The sequence below is a fragment of the Heloderma suspectum genome, chromosome 1 (genome assembly GCF_057233095.1).
Source record: "Heloderma suspectum isolate Gila_16-S chromosome 1, 16-S_ref, whole genome shotgun sequence".
NCBI classification, from domain to species: Eukaryota; Metazoa; Chordata; class Lepidosauria; order Squamata; family Helodermatidae; genus Heloderma; species Heloderma suspectum.
Genome location: NC_139458.1, coordinates 341062193 through 341083307, shown reverse-complemented (window position 1 = coordinate 341083307; position 21115 = coordinate 341062193).

The following is a 21115-nucleotide window of genomic DNA, read 5'->3' as shown; positions in this document are numbered from 1 at the left end:
AACTGGTTGTCATTCCTGCCAAATATGCAGGCACTGTTTTTGCTACATTTTGGAATTCGACTTAGTCCATGTGTCAGGCATTCACTTGCACTCAGAAAACAAGAATGCTGAGGCAACACATTGTCTCTCTCCTTTCTCCAGACCCACCCCCAATGCCAATCCACAAACACAAAGGGCTGAATTCATTTCAATGAGATGTTTCCATTTAACTTGTTACACAGTATATTTTCATTAAAAGCATAGTTCATATCTACCATTATTATCCATAATTTGGCTTCAGGATCCAAACAGCTGCTTAGGCTTCAGCAAGGGGTTTACCTAGTGGAATTTTTACTTTTCTCTTTTTTCTGTGAAAAACTGACCACCACCCCATGCCATATTGAAAACTGCTTTAGAAACTCCCCTCAATTTCAAAACTGTTGAAACTATCTGCCATTTTTTAAAAAAGTAAATCCTCATAGTCTCAGAGCTAGTGCCAACATGGTAGGTCCCCCAGCACCACCCTGAAGGGGCCCCCCCAACCTGAAAGGCCCACCAAAAACTTGCCCTGGGGCAGAAGGCTGAGTGACAGGAGTAGATGGGATTGGTTGTGGCAGTCAGCACAATGCTGAGAAGAGAAGTGCTGGGCATAGCAGCTCCAACAATTGCCTCCATCTTTATTTCCCCAGAATGCCTTGTTGGGCCCAGAGACATTGGGGGTAATGAAGATCGTTGTGGCTATACCTTCAGCCACATGGCCCAGCACTTCTGTTACAATGCCAGGCCCTTTAAAAATGCTTTTTAAATAATTAAGGATCAGCCACAGTGGGCCATCTAGGGTGTGTGAGGCCCATTACTGATGCTGGGCCTGCTTGAAGATACAGTATTAGTTTTAGGGCTCTTTGCATCCTGGCCTTTGTTTGTGTTCATTTTGTTCCACTACAAAGAGCCTGGAGGCAGCTTCCAATAAAGCAAGGTCTAGCCATCATAAATAAAACAAAACATCCACAATGGTGGTTAAAACAATTTACAGAACAACTAACAATCAGCAGCAAAAAATATAAACAATGCAGATAGAGTCTAAATTTTTAAAAGCTAGAAGCAGGGCCCAAGCATCATTTTTTTTTTTTTTTTTTTGCGGAGGAGGTAGAAACTTGCAACATGGGCCCACTCCTACACACATGCCATGATCCCATCCCATACATACTATTTAATTATTTATAGCCACACAAGCCAGGATTGGGAGGGGGGGTGCGTGCGTATGCGTGCGTGTGTGTACTAGATATTTATTCAAATATATTTTGGGTCTGTAAATCCTACCACCAACAATGGCTCCCACTGTTCTTGGGATCACTGTCCTTGGGATCACTGTCCCTGATTTTTATGGTGCTTTGTCATTCCAACCAGCTGTCCCTCCCTTCTGCCTATGCACAAGGAATTCTGGTTGTTCTTGAGAAACCATATCACATATGGGGAAGCACAAATCATTCTGTCTCTCAAACAACAATGTCTAGTTTTAACTGCACAAGCACACTCCCTCTGTTTTAGAAATGGCTTGGTCCAGCAACTCACTGTTCAGAAGTTGTCTTGTTCTGTTCTAACATGGCTACTTTGATTGGTTCCAGCAGATCTCACAAGATTTGGACACTAGGTACATAGATACAGGGAAATAAGCTTCCATAAATATCCTCAAGCATGATCCACAATTTGTCCTCTATCTTGTACTCATAGTAATGGGTCTATTACTATGTCCTCTTGGCCTCTAGGCCCCAATGAAGTGTACATTTTTTACCCCATGCTGGGTCCCTACTTAGAAAAATAAAAGTATTTCACCAACTTCCTATCCATTCCAATGGAATGAGTTTCACAATAGCATTGTAAGAACAGGTGTCATTATCAGAAAAGGTCCTGCTTCTAGAACAGGGGCGGACAGAAAATAAACATGCAGATGTTTTGGACTTCAACTCCCAGCATTCCTGACCATTGGCCATGCTGGCAGGAGCTTCTGGGAAGTCCAAAACACCTAGAGACCAACTTCTGCCCACCTATGTTCTAGAAGATGTCATTCTATCTTCAGTTGTTGAAGGAATTTAAAGGATGGCCTCACTTATAGATTATAGTGCATGGAATATGGGAGGAGGCACTCTCTGCAATACCTGGGTTCTCATGTAGGGTTTTAAGTTCAAAATGGAACTGAATCTGGAAACTTAACTGGCAACCAGCAATGCTCTTTAAATATTTGTGCTATTTGACCCATGAAGCAACTATCAGTCAGTAATGACTGTATGGACATATCTCCAGTTTAACTGGAGTTTCCAAACAATTTTTGAGGACTGTCCCACATGGGGCACATATAGGAATCGAGCCTCCAACTTACCAGTGAGTGTATGACATAGGCGAGGTCCCCATCATCCAAGAGAGAATGCAGTCCATGTACCAAGTTCATTTTGTATGACTGAAGTACCATAGGGCTAAGGTGCATTAAAGGATAGTACTTCAGCTTAACTAGGACCATATCTCCACAACAACGGAAGGAGAAGCAAATGGAGGAGTACCAGATTTTTTAAAAGGAATCAGCTTTGCTGTGCTTTGGTCCATGCAGGGCTCCATGAGTGAGTGCTCCACACCAGTAAAAATTGCTTCACAGAACATACTTCCTGGTGGGGGTGGGAGTGAACGTCATCTAACTGGCAGGAGCTGCTCAACCTATAAGAGAGGCTTCCCTCATCCAGGCTCTCCCCCTGTCCCTTTCTCTTTTGATAAAATCTTCTTCCTGTGTCTTGATCATCTCAGTAACTCGGAGTGCGTATTTCAGGAACAAGCCTCATTGAGTACAATGGGAGTTACTCCCAAGTAGATACTAATGGGTTTGTTGTGGGAAAGAGAGCAGTAAACACAGGGATGGGGAAACCAGCCCCCATTGAAACCTGATGCTGCTCTTCATCACTGTAATGGAGGTATGAATTAGTTACTTCCGGAGGCAATATACTAAGCCACGGACAATTGCAGGTTCAGTAAAGCACTTTACAGGGTTGAGGGAATCAGTGCTTTAAAATCTGTATTTCAATTCAGGGAGATCTCTGTACATTCTGATGTGCACAAGCTTCACTGAGCACAATGGGAGTTAGTTCTGAGTAGAATGGACACTAATTGGTTTGTGCTGGGAAACGCAGGGGACAGGGAACACCCCTTGACCGGGGTCAAGGCACACCCCTGGGCAGGGCTAGCATACCTGAGGTCAATGAAGGGGTTGGGGGACATAACAGCTATTCCGCGGAGAACCTGACTTAAGAATTGGGCTGTAAGCAGTCTCAGGAAATCCGGTTTTCCCCTGATAAGCTCCAGGGTGGCTGCTGGATGGCCACAATGTCATGTATCCCAAACAACCTCAACACACAGCCATCTTGGAGTAAATCACTGGTAGAGACAGCCCCTAGGATGTGGATCAACCTGTGTCTTCTTTTTTAAAAAATCTGGAAAAAGTACACATTTTATAGACTGTAAGTGATGAACTTTGTCTTCCTCAAGGATTAAAAGTGTAGAAGAAGGCATAGAAGAAGGAGGGAGCATAGTTGCCCATCTGTAGCTTCTAGTCTTGCTAAGAAAGGGTTCCAATTTAAAATTATATTGTTAATTAATTAAATAAATGATAAAATGGACATTTGTTGGCTTAATTATTGTACAGTAATGGCCTAATGTTAAAATAATTGTCCCATTCATGATAGACCTTCATTCCCATTGGGGCGCCTTCTCCCTTATGTGCCTGCCTGGATATTAAGACCGAGCACTGGTTCCAGGAATGCAGCTTGAGAAGTACAGCTGCAGTGCCTTAGCAAAGAAGCCTGGCATCTCTTCCGACCTGTGCAGCACAGATCTTCAATGGATTTGTCCGAAAGGATCTGTACTCATGTATGCAAAATAACCAAATATGTTGTCCAGATAAGGTATGACAATGACAGTGCCACCGTAAAGCTAATGTAGGATTCTTTCACCTCTCCTCCCCCTCTCTTTGTAGCTAGTGGCCACTGCTACATCTTGTGAATGAGGATTTTGTTACAAAAACTCTATTCAGGTGTTCCGCTTACTGTTTAGCCTAACATGTGAGCCAGAAGCAGGACATGCCGAGAAACTCTGGCCCTGACATTGCGTAGCCCCTCTCCCTGGCATCCACAGCTTCATCAACAGAGAGGGGGCATCCATGTGTACAGCTGGGTACAGGCTCGTGTGAATGCCTTGTTGGGAATATTGCAATCTCAACTGCAAATTACAAATTACAGGGACAGTTTGGCAGTTAACTAGTTAATGCATTAGCATACCTAGCCTTAGGAACTCTATAGCCCACAGTGGCTTCCTGTTTCCTGCTCCCCCCCCCCTCGGCCTTCTTCCATTGCTGGAAGTGCACATGGTGTGCTTTCTTTCTCGCTCTCTCACTCTCTCTCCTGCCTGAACACAAAGAAATGCATGGAGGGAGCAGTCCTACGGCCACTAGACAGCTGCTAGATGGCCACAGGATATGCTGTTTTCCGGGAACTGACGTCCCCCCACGTCCAAGCTGCCTCTGAAGCAGCGCAGAGAAGCCCTGCCCTCTGCACTCGGAAGAGGAGTGTGGAGCGGCTGAAAAGGGGCGGGACTGGGGGTGTTCGGGGAGGGAGAGCGGCTCCACGTGTACGACACATCCTATGCAGCCTCCTCTCCAGCTCGGTCCCCAAAATTGGCTGTCTGGCAGAAAAAGCAGGGCAGGACAGGCGCGGAGGGAACGATCCCGCCATGCTTCTCCTGCCTTGCTTTGGATAAGTGGTCGCCTCCGAGTTCAGAGGCAGCCACCTATCTAGATAGGATTGCGGCCTAAATAAATTCTTCTTTGAAACTTGCTGTGCCTGCATCTTGTATGCAAGAATATGTGGGTAAAGCTGTTTTCTTTCTTAACTAAAGAACGAGCGTGGTCCCTTTTTTTTATTAAGATACCCTTGTGTGTGCATGTGGGCTGGTAAAGCGCTCATTCCGTCTTTGCCCTTCTCTCTGGTAAATCGCCTTTCGAATAAGAATGCTCGGATGCCAGAGGGAGGGGCTGTGCAACATGTGGAACATCAGGGGCGAAGCTACCAGGCACAACCCCGCTTCGGGGTCATGTGTTCAGGCAAACTGAATGAAACATCTGAACAGGCTTAAGGCGATGAGAGGAGCTGAGCCTGCTGAATGTTGCCCTCATTCAGAGCAATTAAGAGAGGTGATCTGTATCTTTTTGAATATACTGTGGTTTTAAGGTTTCATGTCTTATATTGTTTCATGCTGCACTTTGTGGATTTAATTTTTGTGAACCGCCCAGAGAGCTTTGGCTATCGGGCAGTATAGAAATCAAATAAATAATTAAAACAAAATTTGCCAAGTTCGATATGCGGCAAACCAAGTGGGAGCGTTCCCAATACAGGCACCCTGAATATACAGTGGGCACCACGTCTTGCAAGCTTGCAGCACCAGCTAAAGACCGATCTGGTAACCCAGGCTTTTGACTGATGGTTACATTTGTTTTGCTGCATTGTGTAAATTTTTTTTTAAATCTGTGTTACTGTTCTCCCCGGTTGGATTGTTTTGGGGTTGATTTCGTAGGATTTTATTGTGTTTTATTGGTTGTACCCTACTTTAGAATTATTTTATAATGAGAATGTCATAAACAAACAAACAAACAACACTTGGAGGCTTGCAGAGAACCATGAAACGCAGAGAACCGTGCAAACGATGCAGAGAACCATGAAAGCCAGTGGCGGCTGGTGGCGCCAGTTTCAATGAGGCTGTAAATCCATTCTGGGTTTCAGTCAGAACCATCCAGAACTCTAATGGAGCTATCCAAGTTGCTGAACCTATGGTGTTCAGGTCCTTGGATAGCTCCTTTAAAGTTCTGTCCAGTTCTGACTGAAACCCAAAATGGATGCATCCCTCCACCAAAACCAGAGCTACCAGCCTCCACTGATGAAAGCAACAGAAGGCTGTGTGCACAGTTACATTTCGAGAAATGCAGAGCTTATCACACAGTGTTGTGCACAGGCTTCAGCAGAGGGACAATCATGCCATTAAAACGAAATCAGGTTTCTGGTTGCAGTCCCCCATCATTGCCTTTTGTACACCTAGTAGTACTGCTGATGCACACTTGGACACTTCCAGTGGAAGGAGACTGAGGATGCGGCAGCAGTAGCCAATCAGCAAGAAGGGAGGGCGGGGACATACTGCCAGCCTAAACCAGTGTTCGATTCACTGGTGTCCTCGTCTGTTAGCTCCTTGCAAAACTAGGCTTGTAGAACTGCTGAGGAGCACCCTGTAAGTCCCTTTGTAATATATTATATCTATTTTCAACCTAAGTCACCTCAGAATTAATGCTGAAGAGCAATTCATATGGCTCATATAGAAATGGGTAAAGCACAACTGTATAGAGGGGAGTGATTTTTTAAAAGCTGCATTTTTAAAACATCAAAACAGAGCAAACGTTGGCTGGAGATACCTTTTGAAGAGAGTTGAAGGGGGTGTGTGATGGTGTGCTCCATTCATTACTTTTGTCTCGCCGTTGCCAACAGTCAAAAAGGTTTTGCAGGTTTGTGAATCACAATAAAAGCCAGAAAACCCTATTTGACCAGAGACAAGTGTCAGACCCATTATGAGCAACAATGGCTCTATCATACCACCTTCTCTTTAGAAACAAAAACAAAAAACCTTATAATCTCTCACCAGCCTTTGATATCTGTATGGTATAGTATTCCTAACCAAAATTTAGGGAATGAACTATGTTCATTACTGGAGAAGGGAATTTCTCCTTCCTTGAAGGAGTCATTATTTATGGAACAATTTTGCTGCTTTCTGTTCAGAAAACCCCCCTATGTGAATTAGGTATGGAGAATACTATCCACATACCATCAAACAGAAACAAGGGGGGGGGGGCAGGGAGAACTAGGCTGTTGTCCAATTCTGCTTGTATGAAAAGCACTTGGTTTTCATATCTTTTTAGAAATACATGACTGGTCTCTCTGCGGGGAAAAACATTTAACATCGTCAACAGGGAAAGGCCTCTTTTATAACTCTGTTTATGCCTTGTGCACTGCTGCTCACACATTCCTAAATGAGTTAAGGCAGCGCCTTTTCTAGGACCATGTTATGGCTGGGACCATTATAAGAACAGAAATGCAGTGAAAAATACAAGATGTCTAAAAACAAAAGTGGTAGGGAAACAGTATTACAAATAGATAGTGAGATATAAAAGAATACTTATTTTGTAGCTACATATATGATTAGGTTTTAGGTTGTGGTGAGTAGGTGTGGCTGACATGTGACCAAGCTTTTACAAAGTACAGTAGGTGACAAGAACCCGAAAACCTTTGCTAGAGGCCTGAGAATCTGGGCTGTAACTCAGAGGCAGATCACATGTTTTACCTGCAGACAGTCCCAGGTTCAATCCTTGGCATCTCCAGGTAGAACTGGGAAAGACTGAAACCTTTGAGAGCTTCTGCCAGTCAATGTAAATAATACTGAGCTAGATGGGATAAGAGGAGAGGTTCCTCCTATGGATCAATTAGAAAAAGTGCAGAAAAGGGCAACTACACTGATCAAGGGACTGGACCAACTCCCCTTGAGGAAAGGTTACAACATCTGGGACTGTTTAGCTTAGGAAAAAGTCAAGTAAGGGAAGACATGATAGAGATGTAGAAAACTATGCATGGTGTGGAGAAAGTGGATAGTAATATTAGAGCCCCGGGGTCATACACTGAAGCTGATTGGTGGGAGATTCAGGGTAGATAAAAGGAAGTGAAATAGCAACAAAATTCCCTCTGTTAGAGGGTGAAAATATTAGGCAAAACATGTGTATGATTGTGTACAACAAAAGTAGGCACATTAGCTATAGGACCAGATCAGGAGATATTTCCAAAGTATTCCTCAGTCTAAAATAAGTTGTTATTCCACCTCATATTAATATATTCAAAAGCTAGTGCACAAGTTAGCCTAGCCATGGAGCTGATGCTGAAAAGGCATCTCTATGATGAGTTCCATTATGATCATAACACCGTAACATATAGCATAGGGTACTGTCCAGATGGTCTTGACGATGTTAAAAGTCTTCATAACGCCATCTGAAGTTCCTGGTGGCTGCAGGCAGTCATGTGAAGGTGCTGGCTGTTAGGAAACACATTTGGACAGGATTTTCTTTAAGAGCATATACTAGAAATTTAGCAGAAGGTATGAATGTACATGTCAGAAAGATGAGCTAATCAGGAAATCTTGGCAGAAGGTTGACACAAACTGAGATGCTAATCTTCTGGAGTAATGACCTTCCTCTCTGACAGTGAAGGGTTGTCAGAGACACCAAAATACACCACCACCACCACCAATATTGAAGCTTAATTCAGACAAGACAGAAGTGTTGTGGGTGGTGAAATCTGCTGATCCAGATGGAGGAGTGCAACTGATTCTGGATAGAGTTGCACTTCCTCTAAAGAGCCCAGTACTCAATTTGGGAGTTTTCCTGGACTCAGCACTTATGATGGAGGCACAGGCAGCATTGGTGGCCAGGAGAGCTTTTTACCAGCTTTGGCTGGTTCACCAGCTGCAGCCTCATCTAGGGAAAGCTGAGCTTGCCTCAGTCACACATGCTCTAGTTAGATCAAGGCTTGATTACTGTAACACACTTTACATGGTGCTGCCCTTGAAGAAGGACCATAAACTATAATTGTGCTGAATATAGCAGCTAGAACTCTTGTAGGAGGTAGACATTTGGATCATATTACATATATTCCACAGCAGTTACATTTATTGTTGTTGTTTGTTTGTTTGTTTTGCAACCCACCTTTCTCCCAAAAAATGGCACTCAAGGAGGCTTAGAGGCACAATTAAAATTGATTCAAACAATAAAATACAACATTAAAACACAATAAAAACATGACAATTACAAAATATATAATATATAGGTTGTCTGTTCATTTCTGGGCCCAATTTAATGTGCTGTAATTAGCCCTTAAAGCCCGAAACAGTTTGAGACAAGGGCATATGAAGGACCACCTCCATGTGAGGTCCACCAGTGAGAGCTGTGAGATTGATAAGGACCAGGGACAGGGCCTTTTCTGTGGTTGCCCCCATCGTTGGAATGCTTTCCCCAGGGATGTGCATGTCACCCCCTCTTTGCTGGCCTTTAGGAAGATTTTAAACACTTATATGTTCCAGTCTGCATTTAGTTAATTTTAGCATACTGCACTTTTAACTGAGGTTTTATCTGCTAATGCCATTTTATTTGTTATATTAATGTTTTAAGCATTGGATATTGTTTATTGTTTTGATGGTTTGTGTTTTAAAGTATGGTTGTAATCCACTTTGTGAGGGTTTTTACCCTGAAAAGCAGACTGGAAATCTAATGGAGATGGAGGAGGAGGAGGAGGAGAAGGAGAAATACTCTCCTGTAAAGCATGCAGATGGAGGACTGATAATTGCTTGCCTATGACTGAAATCTTATGCACATGTACTTGGGAGTAGTCCTACTGAACTTACATCTGAGGAGATATGCATAGGACTGCACTGTTCAGCTATCTGGTGAATTCATGGCAGACTGATAATTCAGCCAGGCAGTTCTTGATTCCTAGATCAATCTTTTAACCATTATCATACAAAAGCAATTTGTAAATAGATGTTATCTCATTCCTTAGGTTTTAGTAGATTGACACCAGATCTTTATTCTATTATGGCCCAAAAGGGACCACCACCAGGAGTTAAAAGTGCTCTGAACAACTCTGGTGTTTGGCACCTGATGCCCTGAGGCCATCACACCCTTAAATTCTATGCAACACCCCTATTGTGTGTGACCAGTGGAATTTTAAGGCTTAGGAAACAATAGGCAAAACACACATACATACAAGCACAATAATCTAGTTTAATAAAAAAAAAGGAAAAATATATGGTCACAAAATTATGACACGACTAAAAAAAAGAGAGTAAAAGAATACGCAAGCTGGTTACACTATTTTTTCATTGGTAAATTGTTGTCAGAGGTTACCACAACTTCCATAAGTTGTACAACTTTAGTACAAGAGATGACCTATGTAATGTCCTGAAATCCTTGGTAAGAAAACAGCTGATTCTGAGCTATATTTCCAAGTCCTTCCAAGCCCTGTTCAGATACACTCAGCCATTAATTTGTTTATTTTAATCCCACAAGCACTGGACCCTGGAAACGCCTAGCACTGATTCTTAAGGATTTTCTCACCATTGGTGGGAGATGGTTTTGCCAACTACTTAAAAAATTAATAATGTTGCATCAGAAACAGTGTAGATGGGTTAGCTCAGCTGCGACGGAAGGGATGTTGCACTGTAGTTTGTGTACAGAAGGAAAAACTTGCTCAGAATAATTTTCAACTTTATCCAGGAGACAGACATGTTGAAACTCCAGTGAAGGGGGCTTGATTATGGCTTGTGCGGTGACCAGCTTTTGTCTTAGGCTACTGTAATCATTTTACTATGAATCATTTCCTTGATTTTTGCATCTTAATATATCTTGCTGCAGTGTATTAATAGAACTGTAAATGTTAAGCTAGAGAAATTAGATTGAGAAAGCCACCATCTGCAGTACAGAAGCTGAATTATCAAACAAATGTTCAAGACTGTTAATATTCAGTTTTGCATTGATGTCTTCATGAATAACTTCTTCCATATGGTAGTAGTCACAGCTATTGGTATTGGCTTCATTTTTAGAGACAGACTCATTCTGGCAGGCCATAATAAATGAATGGCACAATCATAATACCTCAGCGATAGTCACAATAACTGGTTTTTCACATTACGAGTGAAATTTCTGTGCCTCGCTGTCATTCTAACGTTAATCTCATTACATGGAATCAAGCCCCATTGATTTCATTGTGCCCAGACAATTGTGCTTATGATCAAATGGAGTTGATGCTGCAGGGTCAGAAGGAATGAAAATGGGGACTGAGGCCCACAATGTCAAGTGCCAGAATTCAGAACAAAGAGACCTACAAAAGAATATAGAGACCTACAAGAGCATTTTTTTGCCTGTATACAGACAGTCTTTCCACAATTATCCATCTATGGTAACCTCCCATTTGGACTACTATAATGTATTATATCTGGGGCTGCCCTTGAAGACTGTCTGGAAACTCCAGGTAGCACAAAATGCAGCTGCGAGATTACTGGGAATGCAGCTCATTGGTGTTGAAATTACTCCACTGGTTGACGGTCCATTTACAAGGTCAATTCAAGAAATTGGTGCTTACCTACAAAACCTTGTTCAGTTTGGAACCTCAGTACTTGATGGAATACCTGCTCCCACTTTAACCTGCCTATGAATCTCCAGAGGTTCTTCTCCCGGTATCCCAGGTGGTGCCATGCACTGGACTGAGAACCCAGAGAGACAGCCACTATCTGTCTCCCTTTCACTATCCCTTTCTTCTCATCCATGTGGGAACAAATGATACCGCCAAGCGGAGCTACGAAGAGATCACGTCAGACTTTGAAGCTTTGGGAAGGAAACTCAAGAACTTTGGGGCCCAGATAGTTTTCTCATCCATCCTTCCAGTACTTAGAAGAGGGATAGAAAGGGAACGAAAAATACTCCGGGTGAATGACTGGCTACAAAGGTGGTGCCGACGAGAGAGATTTAGATTCTGGGACCACGGGCTATACTTCCTGGAAGATGGGCTGTTGGCTAGGGATGGGTTGCACCTCACAAAGGATGGGAAGAATGTGTTTGGCCACAGCATGAAGAACTTCATCAGGAGGGCTTTAAACTGAATCCTACGGGGAAGGGAGATGTAATGTTGGGGGTAACAATGGACATAGGTGCATGCACTGCAATGGAGAGAACAGCTCTGATAGCGCCCAATAATAGTCTTCAGACACATGTAGGAAGAAAGCCAGACTATGAAGTACATGGTCTTTGATGTCTATATACTAATGCCCAGAGTATGGGAAACAAACAGAACGAACTTGAACTCTTAATACAAGAGGGAAATTATGACCTGATAGGTATAACTGAGACTTGGTGGGATGACTCTCATGACTGGAATACATCAATTGAAGGATATAACTTGTTCAAAAAGAACAGGAGGAACAGAATGGGAGGTGGGGTTGCACTGTATGTGAAAAATACATATCTCTGCACAGAAATACAGGAGGAGAAGCTTGGTAGCCCCATCGAGAGCATCTGGGTTGAAATAAATGGAGCAAAGAATAAAAGGAACCTGGTGGTCGGAGTCTACTACCGGCCACCCAATCAAGGAGAAGACAAGGATGAAACTTTTGAAAAGCAAATAGCCAATGTTTTAAGGAAGCATGATGTAGTAGTAATGGGGGACTTCAATTTCCCCGATATTTGTTGGGAGACAAATTCTGCAAAACATGGCCCCTCCAGGAAATTCCTGACTTGTGTGGCGGATAACTTCCTCCTACAGAAAGTAGAGGAAGGAACTAGAGGATCGGCTATCCTTGACTTGATCCTAACCAACAGAGATGACTTAGTGGATAAAGTAGCAGTTACAGGAACTCTGGGGGAAAGCGACCATGTTGTACTTGAGTTCTTGGTTCTAAGAGAAGCAAAAGCTGAGTGTAGTCAAACGCGTACCCTGGATTTTAGGAAAGCTGATTTTCATAAACTCAGAACAATGATCAGTAAGGTCCCATGGCAAGCGATGCTAGCGAGAAAAGGAGTCCAAGATGGGTGAGAGCTTTTAAAAAAGGAAATTCTCAAGGCACAATCACAAGCAATTCCAACAAGAAGAAAAGGTGGAAGACAACAGAAGAAGCCAATGTGGCTTCACAAAAAGCTTAGGGATGACCTGAAAACAAAAAAGGACACATATAGGAAGTGGAAAGAAGGCCAAGTAACAAAGGAAGAGTACAGGCAGATAGCACAGAATTGCAGGGATGGCGTCAGGAAGGCTAAAGCTGAGAATGAGCTGAGGTTAGCAAGGGATGTTAAAAACAACAAAAAGGCTTTCTTCAGCTACGTGCATAGTAAAAGGCAGAGGAAAGAAATGGTGGTTCAGCTATTAAATAAGGATGGAAAAATGATAACAGATGACAAAGAAAAGGCAGAGGTGCTCAATTCCTACTTTGGCTCAGTCTTCTCCCCAAAGAGGGTCTATGACCCCCCTGGCAAAGGCGAAGTACAGGCTGAAGGGGCAGGATTGCAGCTTGAGATCGACAGGCATATGGTCAAGGAACACCTCATTACTTTGAATGAGTTCAGATCTGCAGGGCCAGATGAACTGCATCCTAGAGTCATAAAGGAACTGGCAGAAGAACTCTCAGAACCGCTGTCTATTCTCTTTGAGAAATCATGGAGGACGGGGGAAGTGCCAGATGACTGGAGGAGGGCTAACGTTGTCCCTCTCTTCAAAAAGGGTAAAAAGGAGGAACCTGGGAACTACAGACCAGTCAGTCTGACATCAATCCCTGGGAAAATTCTGGAGCAGATCATAAAGCAATCCATCTGGAAGCACCTTGACAACAATGCCGTGATTACTCAAAGCCAACATGGATTTGTCAAAAACAAGTCCTGCCAGACAAATCTGATCTCATTTTTTGATCAAGTCACCTCCCTTGTAGACCGTGGGAATGCTGTAGACATCATATACCTCGACTTCAGCAAAGCTTTCGACAAAGTGCCCCATGATATCCTGATGAGCAAACTACCTCAAAGTGAGCTAGATGAAACAACGATCCGGTGGATCCACAGTTGGCTACAGAATCGGACTCAAAGAGTGCTTCTCAATGGGACCTTCTCAAGCTGGGGAGAGGTAACGAGTGGGGTACCGCAGGGCTCAGTCCTGGGCCCAGCGCTCTTCAACATCTTTATTAATGACTTGGAGGAGGAGGTGCAGGGAATGCTGATCACATTTGCAGATGACACCAAATTGGGCAGGATAGCTAATACTTTGGAAGACAGAAACAAAATGCAAAGTGATCTGAATAGACTGGAGCGCTGGGCAGAAAACAACAGAATGGCATTTAATAGGGATAAATGCCAAGTTCTGCACCTAGGAAAAAGAAACCAAATGCATAGTTACAAGATGGGGGATACGTGGCTCAACCACACTACGAGCGAGAAGCATCTTGGAATTGTTGTCGATCACAAGCTGAATATGAGCCAACAATGTGATGTGGCTGCAAAAAAGGCAAATGCTCTTTTGGCCTGCATTCATAGAAGCATCGCTTCCAAATCCCGGGAAGTCCTAGTTCCCCTCTAGTCAGCACTGGTTAGGCCTCATCTGGAGTACTGTGTCCAGTTCTGGGCACCACACTTGAAGAAGGATGCAGACAAACTGGAGAGGGTTCAGAGGAGGGCAACAAAGATGATCAGGGGACTGGAAACAAAGCCCTATGAAAAGAGACTGAAAGAACTGGGCATGTTTAGCCTTGAGAAGAGAAGACTGAGGGGAGATATGATAGCACACTTCAAGTACTTGAAAGGTTGTCACAGAGAAGAAGGCCAGGATCTCTTCTTGATCATCCCAGAGTGCAGGACACGGAATAATGGGCTCAAGTTACAGGAAGCCAGATTCCGGCTGAACATCAGGAAAAACTTCCTGAGTGTCAGAGCAATACGACAATGGAACCAATTACCTGGGGAGGTGGTGGGCTCTCCCACACTGGAGGCCTTCAAGACGAGGCTGGACAGCCATTTGTCAGGGATGCTCCGACTTGGATTCCTGCAATGAGCAGGGGGTTGGACTCGATGGCCTTGTAGGCTCCTTCCAACCCTACTATTCTATGATTCTATCTTTGGAAGCTGGCCTAGCCTGTACCTAGAATTTGGATATACAAGACTGCCCCTGAAGAAGGAGCTCTTCATTCAGAAACACATTTGCTTTATTAAAAATCTTCCTCATTGGCATATTTGACAATGTGTTGTCCTTTTGCATTCAGTCCAGATTTGGTGCTCCCCTTCTGGTTTTTGTATACACCAAGTTGGACCTTTGAGGGCCCTATAATTTAGTCAGGATAAATTAAGGTGATAAGTGGAAGACGGCCTTTCACACCCATTATGGGCATTTGGAGCATACAGGGATGCCTTTCAAACTTTTTGGATATACAGGGATGCCTTGCAACACTCTCTCTTTGTGAGTGATGTGTTCTCAAACATGCTTGACATTTTTGTGATTGTCTGTTTGGATGACATTTTAAATTTATTCACAATCCTCTATCCAGGATGAAACTTGTGTACTATTCTACAATACCATTCTACACTGTCTGCAAGAGCATCACCTGTACACCAAATCAGAGAGAGATGCTTTTGATTTAACAGAATTCAAGTTCCTTGGTCAGATTAGCCCCTAGGGAGACAAGATGGATGCCAAGAAAGTAGAGACCACCCTGGCAGCCAAAACCATGAAAGATTCACGTTTCCTGGGGTTAACCAACTACTACAGACATTTACGCCACCCTTTTCATATATCCCATCTCCCCTAATGAACGCTGCTAAAAATCAGGCTCACTTCCGTCTGGACTCCTCAGACTTGAGAGGCATTTGATCAGTTCCGACACCTCTTAACTGAATTGTACACCTTGATTCTGTACTTGTACACCCTGATTCTGAATGACCATATATGGTAGAAGCCGACACTTCTAATGTAGCAGTAAGGGCAGTGTAACCCCTCTATTGATCCATACCAGTTAGCTGCCTTACAACATGTCCTCTAGCCTGAGCCATTGCCTCACTTGGACAATGGGATCCCCAGTGGAGCAGGACAGGAGGGTGGCGACCAGAGAGATGTGCTTTGGGCTGTGATGCCTGTCTTTGGAACTCTCACTTCAATACATCTCCCCAACACTCTTGCTGTTACCTTTCCAATGCCTGTCAAAACCCTCTTTATTTTCCCAGCACTTTCTTATTGTTCCAGCTGTTTTTCATTGCTGTTTTAGTTGTTTTGATGTTTCCTTCATTGTCTTTTAATTATTTTTTATCTGCAATTTTATAAACTGCCCTGAAATGTTGCAGGATGTAGTGGGATTCAGGGGACCCTTCAAACCCCCTCCCTCCGGTCTGCGTTCATAGGTTCCATAAGTGGGACAATAATCAAATAGGGGGTTTGAATGAAAATATCAGGCTTTATTCAGCCTTAATTAAATTAACCAACATAGAGTTACACAGGCTTAATCCATTAGAACAAAAGGCAATTAACTTATGTAGACATCATCTTATATTTGAACCTGGTATGATCTGGCACTTCACACTCCAAGTGTTGTGGTAACTATGTTCTCCTGAAGAAAATAATGCCCATGAGGTGCTAGGTTCTATATTTTCATTGCTTTGTCAAACTGACTACGGATTTTGGTATACCTTTTCCTGTCCTCTAGCTTGCTGTTCTTCTGGTAAGCCAGTTTCCCAAAAGGTGGTGGGTAGATGTCGAGATAAACTCACTAATCTTGTTCTAGAGCAGACTTCCCCAACCTGGTGTCCTCCAGATGCTTTGGAGTTCAACTCCCATTTGCCCCAGACAGCATGGCCAGGAATGCTGGGAGTTGTAGTCCAAAACAACTGGAAGGTACCAGTTTGGGGAAGGCCGTTCTAGAGTATTCTGCCTGCCCGTCACACTTGGGTAGGACTGGCTCATCCTCCTCATTGCGCTTTGTACTTCCTGATGCGACAGGCTTCCCCCATTTGTCTCCTTCTCTCCCATTTTCCCCAACTGTGTTCTTACTGTCTGCCCAGGAAACTCTTCCTTCTATCCATTTCTCTTGCTGAATTTTGGCTTCTTCCGCTTCTCCGCTTGTCTCTGCTGTCTGTGCAGCCCCTTTGCTAACCTCCTCCTCCCTTGTAAGCTTCCCCACTCCTGCTGCTGTTTCCGTCCCTCCTGGAGAGCTGCTGCATGGCTGTTCCACAGTCGAACTTCTAGATGGGGCTGATAGGTCTCCAGCAGACTTCATTTGCTTCTGCCGCAACCTCCAGATCCTGCCTCTAATCCAGGAGTGGCCTTTCATCGGGAGCAGGAGCTGCCCGGGCCCCACCTGGAAGGTGGCAGTGGTATAGAAATGTTTTAATAAATAAAATTAATAAACAGAATTGTCAATGGTATTGCCTTTTTGTAGGTATGTGTTATAGCATTTTTCAATCTGGGAAATCCATTGGATGCATCACAACAGTGCAGTGTTATATATACATCTCATCCCACCACTGTTAGGTCTAGGGAATTGCTATGCCAAGATACCTGTAATATGGACACCCTTCTGGCATATTAGCACTTGCTTAATGAAGCTGAAGCTCCAATATTTTGGCCACCTAATGCGAAGAGAAAACTCCCTGGAAAAGACCCTGATGCTGGGAAAGACTGAAGGCAAAAGGAGAAGGGGACGGCAGAGGATGAGATGGCTAGATAGCATCACGGATGCAATGAATATGAACTTGAGCACACTCCGGGAGAGAGCGCAGGACAGGAAGGCCTGGCGTGCTATGGTCCATGGGGTCACGAAGAGTCGGACACGACTGAACGACTGAACAACAACAAATACTAATCCAGTTACTGGGGGTTGTTTCCTGTTAAGTGTGTTTACAGTGAAGGAATAGAAGTGTAAAAGTTACTTAATGCTGAGCCTCCAACCGAACAATCACTTTAAAAAGAAAACAGAATGCTTTATAAGTTCAGGCTATGATCCACATCACAATATCAAACCATGTTTTAGGACTGCTAAGATTATATTCTGATCTGAGTTTTCATGAGCCAGAATGCTACAGAGTAACCAGTTTGATATTGCAGTTCTAGGTGTGAAGCCCAAACCACTAAAGACAGAGTTCTTAAATGAATTTAGACATGCCAGAGTTTCAGCACTGCAGGATTTAAAACCTTTAACTCTAGCAACTAGCAGACTCTTAACAGGGTTTTCAGCTGAAATAATGGGCTTACATTCAAGTAGCCTGGTATAAATGGCCTGACGAATTGAGCTGTAAACACTTAAGAGTGCAATCCTATGCATGTTTAGACAGAGAAAAGTCCTACACCTCCCAGCATTCCCCAGCCAGCCATGCTGGCTGGGGAATGCTGAGAATTGTTGGACTTTTTTCTATCTAAACATGCATAGGATTGTGCTCTATATTTTTATTGCTCTGTAAAACTGAGACTGATCTTGCAAATCTGTATAAAGTTTTGAGACATGCTATTTATGTCTGTGGACTTTGTATCCATGAAAATGTCCTTAGGACTGCAGCCTCCAATTATGACCTTCAAAATACTTATTACAGAGAAATGTCATGGAAGTCAGGAGGCTAGAGCATATGGTTTTAATGGGATATTATGTAAGTGATCTGCAGCTCTTGAAATTTGAATTCAATCAAAGTACTATTTTTTTTAAATCCTATGTGCAGACTTATTGAAATTGCTAAATATCTATCCCCTTTTGCCTGTCCAGTTTTCCATGAAACTGAACATTCCCATAAAGCATACAATTCCTGGGCCTGTGTGAGTACTTTGGGCAATGTCCACATAATACAACTCATGTCTGTTCTTTTGAGACAGGAGTCGAAAGAACATAAATTGCAAGTCCGGTTTTCCCAATACAATTTTTTGTGACCCTCCAAATGTTTTGGCCTACAGCTCCCATAATCTCTCACCATTGGCTATGCTGACTAGGGCTACTGGGAGTTGTAGGCCAAAAAGGTCTGGGAGGCCACCACAAGTTGCCCACCCCTGCTCTAACACCTCAGAGAAAAGGAAAAGAGCTGTCCCTTCTTAATGATAACATGGCACTTTGTGATCTCAATTTTCCAGAAGCACAGAGATAAATATTACAAGAAACACAGGCTCTTACTAAAAATGGTAGGCCTGTGTCAAGTTCTCCCACTTCCCACTTCCGAGCCCAATTCAAAGTGCTGGTTTTGGCCTTTCAAGCCTTAAACAATTCAGGACCAAGTTACTTGAAGGACCACCTTCACCCATATCAGCCTGCCTGCACTTTAAAATCAGAAAGAGAGCCCCTTCTCACTTTCCCACCTGTAGGAACAGTTAGGTGGGTGACCACACAGGAGAGGGCCTTCTCTGCAGTGGCCCCAGACTATTGGAACAAGTTGCCATTGGATGACCGCCATGCTCAGTCATTGCACACTTTTAAAAAGGCCTTGAAAATGTATTATTTTACTGTGGCCTTCTCTTGAAATGACTGATATTGTTGCTGTTACTGCCATTATCATTGTTGCTGGTTTTATTGTTGCCTTTTATTGTTGTTTTTATGTTTTTATTGCTGTTAATATTTTAACTGTTTTATGTATTTTATTGCTGTAAGCCCCCTTGGGAGTGCTTCTGTCCTGAAAGGCGGCCAAGAAATATTTTTAATAGATAAACAATAACAACCTTAATTGAAAGTGAACTGCCCAGAGAGCTTCAGTTATTGGGTGGTATAGAAACGTAATAAGTAAACAAACAACCTATGATCATCCTGTTTGCAGGTTGTGAGCATGACGTCCGAATCCAGACACTGTGGGTTCTTTAGGTGTTAAACAACCCAAAGTTAACCCATGGTTTCTATTGAGTTAATTCTGGATTGTTTAACCCCTAAACAACCCAGAGTGTCTGGGTTTGGACATCATGCTCACATCCTACAAATGGCATGATCATAGTTTGAAAGCGGACGTCAGGAGCATGCCAGAGACAGTGCACCCACTCACTCCCACTAGATTTTGGCAATTCGTGCATTACATGTGAACCGGGTCAGTTCTTGTTGAACCAGGGACAGGGAAAACAGCTACATATTACAGATCAGGAAGGGAAGAACTCCACATGAGAGTATTATTTTCGGCAGCGACTTCATGCTTCTTGTAATGTGTAGTAATAACACCCTAACTAAATGGACTGAAAACCTGAAAATGTCCTCAACTCTGTTTTGAAAGTATCAAGACTCTTAAAAGCCTGCTGTCTTATTTTTAATGCTTTTCTAGACAATATGCAATGTAAATATGTCATTCTTGAACCCATAAAATACTTTTTTTCCTGTCTCTTCTCCCCACACACACACACACCACACACACCCCAATTTACATTAAGAGATCTGGAGAAGTTTACAGTTGTCTATGTACAGCCAATGAAAACTCCCCAATCTCTCCAGCTCAAACCTGGTATAGAACAAACAGTGCATTTTATCTCTTAATGTTTGTTAGTATTTATCTCCTCTGCTCATTGGTATTCCTCATAAGGCTGCATATAGTAAAGGAAGATTAGTAGTTGTAAAGATGAAGAATCAGCAGTTTCCTAAGGATTTAAGAGAGACCCCTTAAATCCTACATATGGACAACTTTTGAAACACAAACTTGTTTTCAAAAGGACCTTGGATTCCATAAAGTAGAAAGATTAGACCATGAACTGCAACAATGGCAGAATGCAATATTTCATATATTTAGATTATAAAGCAAAGAATGTAGGCCTGGCACCAGTTGACAAAAGAAGATAACACCACAACACTCGTGCACTCTCACCACCATGGGCATACATATTTCTACCACTGCAGTTAAGCTACTTTACTCTCCTGTTGTGAGTTGGGGCAAAATGATGGTCACCACATGAAACCGTTTTTATGGTGGAACCCAAAAAGAAGCTGCCAAACCTCTGCAGAACATACTCATGATACATACTCATGACTCATTGGTACATTGAGGGTCATTTCAAGGGTGCTTCCAGATGGAGGGGTCCTAGGGCTTTTCTACATGGGGCTTTTAACCCACACCTTTACAGAAGCTTCTGCTTCCAGATTCTTTGCGGAATTAAGATTGACTCCTTTACATGTCTTTTTTTCTCGGGGGTTTCTTTCTCTGCCTTTCTATATGTTCCATTATACAACAACTAGGTGGTGCTGTGGTATAGCAAAATTGTGCAATTACACGAGGGCTCTGTAACGCGACTCAGAAAAAAATACCACACTTCCCTCATTAGGAAAAAAATGTGATTATGGTTGCAAAGCACAGGAGAGGCCCTGGAGGAGAATGACATCATGTAAACAGTCCAAAATTGCTGTGAGTAAGCAATCACTAGCGCACAATAAAAGCCTCGTGTAGAAAGGCTCCTAGTGTTAATAGCCAGGGGCCCTGTGATACTATTTCTTCTTCTTCTTCTTTTCTTTAACAGATTTTACATGGTAAGAAAGAAGGCAGAAGAAGTGATGGGAAAGTGCGGGA